At 44.1% G+C, this 7,500-nt stretch overlaps 1 protein-coding gene across 18 annotated transcripts in view; it reads right to left on the minus strand.

Moving 5' to 3' along the window:
* Positions 1–7,500, minus strand: part of by (focal adhesion protein tensin) — a 690,412-nt gene that overhangs the window by 527,822 nt on the left and 155,090 nt on the right. The window contains exon 2 of one of the 18 annotated variants that reach the window (XM_070122635.1): positions 1–1,344. This exon is cut by the window's left edge and continues 608 nt beyond it. The exons of the other annotated variants lie outside the window; for them this stretch is intronic. The gene's annotated coding sequence lies outside the window, so the exon portion shown is untranslated. The remainder of the gene's footprint in view (positions 1,345–7,500) is intronic. 18 annotated transcript variants of the gene reach the window in all.

A 7,500-nucleotide genomic window follows, 5' to 3' on the forward strand; every position in this document is an offset into this window, starting at 1 on the left:
ATCTCTTCTCCTTTCTTTGTTTTCCTTAGTCGTCCTTTATCCACTCGGTCCTTAAATTCTCTCCCTTTTCGTCAGAGGAAGAACAACGATTTTCCTATTCCCTTATTCTGCACATTTACTTTTTCACCATCCTTTTTTATTGCTAATCCTTCTTACAAAATAAAACTTTCCTTTGGCAACGATTCGTGAGGAAGGATCTCCGCGCCGCAGGAGGAGTGACCGGAGTCCGAGTCGAGTGGGAAGCCAACTCTTCTTCCTGATGGGGTGGGAGAGGGGGCAGGGCAGGGGGAGGGGTGGTCGCGTCCGTTAGAGCCGACACCGTAACAGATCAATGGGAACTCCTTGTTATTTCTGCTGGTCAGGCGCGACCACCCGCCACATACCCACTGGCAGTCTTCTGTTTGGTCAGCCGATCTCGCTCTCTCGCCCTGTGACGCCAGAACAGGTCAGACGGACGAGAGTTTAAGGGGCGGAGGGTGAAGGGTGATGGAGGCTTGGGCTGAGGTTTGGGTTGAGAGAAGTGAGGGGGGGGGGCGTTCCCAGCTGGACGTTACTGAAACTCGACCGAGAAAGCTTGGGGCTGTTGTTTTTCTTTCATCAATGGCAAATTACTCGAAGGCGTCGCGTTACATATCGTTCGGACTCTCCCTCCATCACCCTGAGTAGGTCGTGTCGTTCCGGACCTGTTGAAGATGTCGTTTTTTGACTCAAAGCATGACCTTATGGCGCTCCCCTGAATGCACTGACTCGCACAAATCTCCCCTCTTCTGCCAACCACTGGACGTTCATTTGCAGTGTCCCCTTCTCTTGCGTTTTGTAATTTTTGTCTCTTATCTTACGTTAGATATCTTTTACTTAATTTACGAATACATTTCTCTTTCCGGTGAGTTGATAAAATGCGTCATTTTCTAACCAAAGCACTTAAATACCAATTTATAACTTCATTATTTCCAGGAATTTGAAAGGTTCGGTTCACCAATAACGAAACCACTGACAAACCGCAAACACCTCTTCGACGAACGCACACTGCCGTCCCGCAATCAGCACTGATGCACCTCTGTTCCGTACAGCGTAAACGAGCACAAACACACAAACGCACACACACACTCCGAATATTTACGCTGCCCAACAGAGATGTTCTTGTGTTTTAGCCCCGGTTGCCGCAAGAGGCGCTGATGTCGAACCTCGTCAGAATTACGGCGGGGCGATTTGTCCTTTTGATTTGATCTTGCTCTCGAGTCACATTCGCGGGCTTATCTCGTAAAAATAAGTTCACACAATGAATTCCAATTTCAGAGATAGTCCACTTATTTTTTCAAGTTGATGTAAATTCACACGTTATGCCTGAAATAACTAAATCGTATTAGAGAAAATAAGCAAGTTTTCCGTCAAACTGATAAAGACAGACGAACGAGGCAGAAAAACGAAAGACAAATGACCCTTTATTTCGCTCACCAGTCGCATTCCACAGACCATCCGCCATTTCCGCAAACATCTCTCCTATCAACCCCTTTCAACCAAATCAAACAAACCCAAACAACACCGAAACAGGAAGACTCACTCACAGCATAATACCTCAACGGAAAACCAACACCGAGCCAACACCAGATCCATCACGAAGACACACCAGCGACACACCAGCACGAAATTTCGGGTACCTAATAGCAGGCCAAACAGCGGCCGTGACAAAATAAATAAACAAGTCCATTAGGCGAGGATCAGTTAATGGAGGATCTGCAGCACTCAAACGCAAATAATCTTCAATGCCGGTTAAAATTCCAGCAAACACGGAGCACGACTGAAGAGCGGCGACTGTTGAGAGCTCAGTCGCGAAACGAGGCCGAGAAATAAGTGTGTAAGTAAATAGTTTTTTTTTGGGGGGGGGGGGATTGAGCAAAAAATTTATGCGGATCAATGTTGATTAGGATGAATTTCAGGATAAAACGAGGATGACAAGCATAATAAAGATATTCTTGACAATATGTGCCAAATTATCATTTTTCCATTATAAATTAATATATCACAATTCACCTTCAGATCTACTAGATATGATGTAGAGAAAGCGAGAGAGCGAGAGCAAGAGAGAGAGAGGGGAGGGGGGGAGGGAGAGGGAGAGGGAGAGGGAGAGGGAGAGGGAGAGGGAGAGGGAGAGGGAGAGGGAGAGGGAAAGGGAGAGAGAGAGAGAGAGAGAGAGAGAGAGAGAAAGATCGAAACAAGAGAAAAAAAAATAGAGGAACAGCACTCCCACCAGGATTACAATAAGACCCCACGAACCATTTTCTCCCCTTCCTCATTTCTCCCTTCCTTTATCACCTCTGCCCCTCCTCCTGTGCTACCGCGCCTCTCATCGTGTCAAGAAGCTGTCACCGGGCCAAGGGAGGAGTGGGTGGCCCTTGAGCGGCTTCCTTTGACGCTGTTTGGGAGGCCCGCTGACGATCGCTCAGGCTCGATGGCACACGTGGTCCGCTCGCGCCCTCTGCCTTCTTTATCTCTTTCTTGATATCGCTATTGCTATCTCTATCTCTCTATCGCTTCCTCTTTCCCTCTCTGGCTATCTGTGTGTGTGTGTGTGTGTGTGTGTGTGTGTGTGTGTGTGTGTGTGTGTGTGTGTGTGTGTGTGTGTGTGTGTGTGTGTGTGTGTGTGTGTGTGTGTGTGTGTGTGTGTGTGTGCGCGTGTGTTAGTACATGTATGTATATGCGTATGTGTATGTATATTTGTATTTAAATGTGCATGTGCATGTGTATATATAAAAATTGATATAGGTATATGTATATGTATGTATGTATGTGTATGTGTATGTGTGTGTATATATATATATATATATATATATATATATATATATATATATATATATATATATATATGTGTGTGTGTGTGTGTGTGTGTGTGTGTGTGTGTGTGTGTGTGTGTGTGTGTGTGTGTGTGTGTGTGTGTGTATATATATATATATATATATATATATATATATATATATATATATATATATATATATATATGTATGTATGTATATATGTATATATATATATATATATATATATATATATATATATACATATTTATGAACGAAACGTATATGTATGTGTATAGTTATATATGTAAATGCTCATGTGCATTCTATGTTTATGTATACGTATGTGTTAATATTCTGCGTATGGACATGGACATGTGTTATGTGTATGCGCAATGTACGCGCACAACACACGCTCCTGCAAACTAACGAAATGCCCAAAATCCAGCCCAGATCGAGGCCCCAAAACGGCCAGAGAGTATAATCCACATCCTGCCCCAACATAATCTACCCTCCAAGGCCAACAAAGCGACGGAACTGTCCATGTTGGGTGAGAAAACATAAGAAAATTAATCGTCACAGCAGCCATGCCCTCTCCTCCCTCCCCCCCATCCCCCCTACCCGTCTCCCCTCACACTTCTACCTCCCCTTCTCCTCCCCCCTGCCCCTCTCCCCTCACTCTTCTACCCCTCCCCCCAATGCCGTCTCCCCTCACACTTCTACCTCCCCTTCTCCTCCCCCCTGCCCCTCTCCCCTCACTCTTCTACCCCCCCCATGCCGTCTCCCCTCACTCTTCTACCTCCCCTTCCCCTACCCCCCCTACCCTGACTCTTCTGCGCCCCCACCCACCCCCTCTTCGCCATTCCTCCTCCCCCACCCAATTGAGACCTCAGGGGTAGGGGGTAGGGGGTGGCGGGGAGTGGGAGTTTATGATGGTTCGCGCAGATCTTCCACGAAATAAAAGCGCCTAAAATAAAAAAAACGAAAAAAAACGAAACCATAAGATTACTACAAGACAAACATGTGTAAGATTTTCACATTGACACGGAAGAGCGCTGAGCTTTATAAATCAGGAGCATATGGATATAAGTGTAAAACCAATCAATCATGATTTCGAAACGATAAAAAACTGAACTACTGGTGCAAAGTAAACACGAATAATAGTAAATAGCAATGAAAAATACATACATCACTCCTCCCCCATTTTTATTGTGCGAAGATGGAGATAGAAGGAAAAAACAGAAATCGGCAGGTTAGGCCATCAGAACAGCCAGCGTGTCTGTCATCGGCTTTCTCGAAGTCGCTGCCGTTGAGAGAGGAAAGCCTACCTAACCCCCCACCCCCACCCCCTCCCCACCCGCGCCGTACCCCTCCGCCTCCCCCCATCCCATATCCCCCTCTCCCTTTCTCCTCGTCCCCTCATCTCCCCGTCTTCTCTCCCTTCTCCCCTCTCCCTAGGCTCTAAACAATAAACAAAGTGAAAGCGTGGATGCTGTATTTTATTTATTTATTTTTCGTAAATTTCGCATGCAATATTTTAAAATATATATACAAAGGGAGAATATCGTGTTTATTTTCGATCTGACTGGCCGTTAGTTATGTTTTGATTAATATTGTCATTCTAATGTGGTGTCCTTCAACGCATAATTATAATAATTATCACATAACAAATGCTAGTTTTATGCCAATATACATACAGCAAAGCGTAATATTCAACAGACTGCTATTTATATCACTATCAACCTCTAACACTCCGGTATGTAAGTCTGCAAATTTTCAACCTTTCTACACTCATAATCATCAATCTATCATTCTTGAACCTCTGAGTTGCCAGCAAACGATTAAACAAACCAGCTACATATTTCCTGAAAGGTAAATAGTACTGGTTTCAAAAGTAACGGACGGAGAGGCAGTACATTGGCTAATTCAACTGAACCGAAATTAATCGACATGAGTCACCGCTTGCAAGGAAATTATAATTTTGCTGTAACAAGTAATGGTGCAGATCGGATACGTATCTTGTACTGAATGCATGTACTGTTCGAAAAGGGAGAACATGGCCAAGGGAGAGGACGAATAAGAAGAAGGACGTGGATGGGATGAAGAATTGGAAAAAAAGAGATGAAGGGAAAGGGTGAGGAGGAGGAGAAGGAAAAGATAGAGGAGAAGGAGGTGGAGAAAAAAAGAAAATGAGAAAGAGCAGGAAATGAAAGGGAAAACGTTATGATGAAACAGAAAAGGTTGATAGAAGAGAGAGGAAAGAAGGCGGATAATAGCGAAGTCAAGGAAAGAAAAGGAGGAAAAGGAAGAGGAGATAGATGATAACAGAGAAGGTGGGGCGGGGAACGAGAGGGGTGAAGCAGAATAAAAAACTGTTATTAGTAGAAGAGGGGGGGATAGGAGGAGAAGGAAAATGAGACCGAGGAGGAGGAGGAGGAGGAAGAGAGAGAGAGGGAGAAGGAGGACGACTGGGCGGGGGAGGAGGAGGAGCAGGCGGGGGAGGAAGAGAAGAAGAGGGAGAGGGAGGAGGAGAAAAAATGAAGAAGAAAAGGGAGGAGAAGAACAAGAACAATATCAAGAGCAAGAACAAGAAGGAAAGGAAAATGAGACGGAGAAGGAGGAGGAGGAGGAGATGATAACGTAGACGAGGGGAAAGAGTTAAAAGAGAGGGTGCGATAAGAGACGATTGGATCAAGAAGGGAAGGCGGATTAGAGGGAGAAAAGAGAGAAGATCGGTGCCAAAGGAAAGATAATTTTCAGGAAAAGAACTGCAAAAAGTTCAAAAGGGGGGAATGAGATATGACAAGAAAAAAAGGTGTAACAAAGAACTCAACAACAAACACTGCGATGAAAAAGATTATAGGCTAAGGGAAATAAACAACAGCAGAATAAATAAAGAAAAATATAAAGCAGATTTTTTTAAAGTTCAAGAAAAACGCAAGAACATAGAAGGGAAAAGATTTGGAAGAAAAATTGATGTGTCGGGCGCTGAAAGTAGACGCAGAAGAGAGGCGTCATCACGTGACTACTCTGTTTAGAATCATAACAAGTGCCTCCCGTGGCCCGTGGTGGAGAGGAGGAGGTGGAGGAGAAGGAGGAAGGGGAGGAGGAGGAGGAGGAAGGGAAGGATAAGGCGAAGGAGGAAGGGGAGGGAGAGGATAAGGAGGAAGGGGAGGAGGAGGAGAAGGAGGAAGGGAAGGAGGAGGAGGAAGACGAGGAAGAGGAGGAGAAGGAGGAGGAGAAGCAGGAGGTGGAAGAGAAGAAGGGGAAGGGATAACAAGAGGTGAAGAAGAAAAAAGGAGAATGAGAAAAAATAGAAGAAAAACAAAGAAAAGAAGGAGAAGAATAATCAAAGGAGAGAAAGGAGATGGAAAGGATGAGAAGAAAAGGAGATAAAGAAGAGAAAAAATATGGAAATGAGGAGATGGAAGTGGTGGAGAGGAGAGGTAATCAAGGAGCAGGAATTGGAAGAAGGAGAAGAAGGAGGAGGTGGAGATCGAAGAGGAGAGAGAAAGGAGAAAGAGGTGGAGAAAGAGAAAAAGAAAAGAATAAAGTAGAAATGAAAAGGAAGACATGATATTAAAGACGGTATAGAAGATATGATATCACGTGTAAAACAAAAACGATGATGATAATCATGATCATATACAATAAAGATAACGAAAATGCTGATCCCAAAGAAAGATACAGACCAACAAAAAGTATACAGCGGAAAGAAATGAGAGCTACGAAGGAAGATGAGGGCCTGGAGCGGCGAATGAGGGAGGGAAGGCGAAAGAAATGTAAACCATGTCTCACTGCAGCGGAATGTTGGTCAGTGCGGGTAATGGCGTCTTCGATTCGTGTGATGATGGTAAAGGACCTTGCTTGTGTAGTAATAATAGTGATAATGACGTCATTATAGTGGTGATAGAGGTGTAATATGGGTGATGATTTCTATCTCTAGGCAAATATTTCCTTCGACTGTGTATGTGTGACTAATTATCGAGGTTGCTCGCTCGATATCAAAAGCCGGTTACTGCATCCGGCGCCTGAATGAGGGAGGAAGCCGGTCGGATATTTTGCTTTGATAAACTACAAATTTAGAGTATTTTTTTATAATTCTTTCCACAATCGAAACTACCATGAATACAATCGTATTCATGTTGACAAATGTAGAAAGGTATGAATGAGAATGAATTTCTACTACCACGAAGTATTCAAATACTTTTCCTAATGTCTTTATCCGATGCTCTCTCTGTCTCTGTCTCTCTCTCTCTCAAATTTAACGAGTTTTTTCTCTTCCGTTGTTGACTAATCATTATTCAAAAACGCTCGCGATTCTTCTTCCAACAACTCGCCCATTTCCTTACCCGAAGACAAGCTTTTAAAACAAAGCAACATTACACATGTTAATTTCACCGGCGCACGCAATAATACACTCGGGAATGATTCAAAGCGAGCTCCGATCAAGCCCGCGAGGCCAAATAAATCCATCTGCATTCAGAAAATTCAGATCAGCGGCCATGAACTCCCTTATATGCTGCAACCTGTCATTGATCCTGCGCGCGTGCAATTGCTGGATGCCGTATCGTCTGCGCGCGCGTTGCATAATGCATCAGCGCTAAATATCAAATACACTAAACATGTCCGAGGGTCACGGCGTGCAATCCTAACTCGCACGACCGAAAGAGTGCAACGGTGCAACAATCTGTGTTTGAATAATAAGGAC

The sequence above is a fragment of the Penaeus vannamei genome, chromosome 1 (genome assembly GCF_042767895.1).
Source record: "Penaeus vannamei isolate JL-2024 chromosome 1, ASM4276789v1, whole genome shotgun sequence".
Taxonomy (NCBI): Eukaryota; Metazoa; Arthropoda; class Malacostraca; order Decapoda; family Penaeidae; genus Penaeus; species Penaeus vannamei.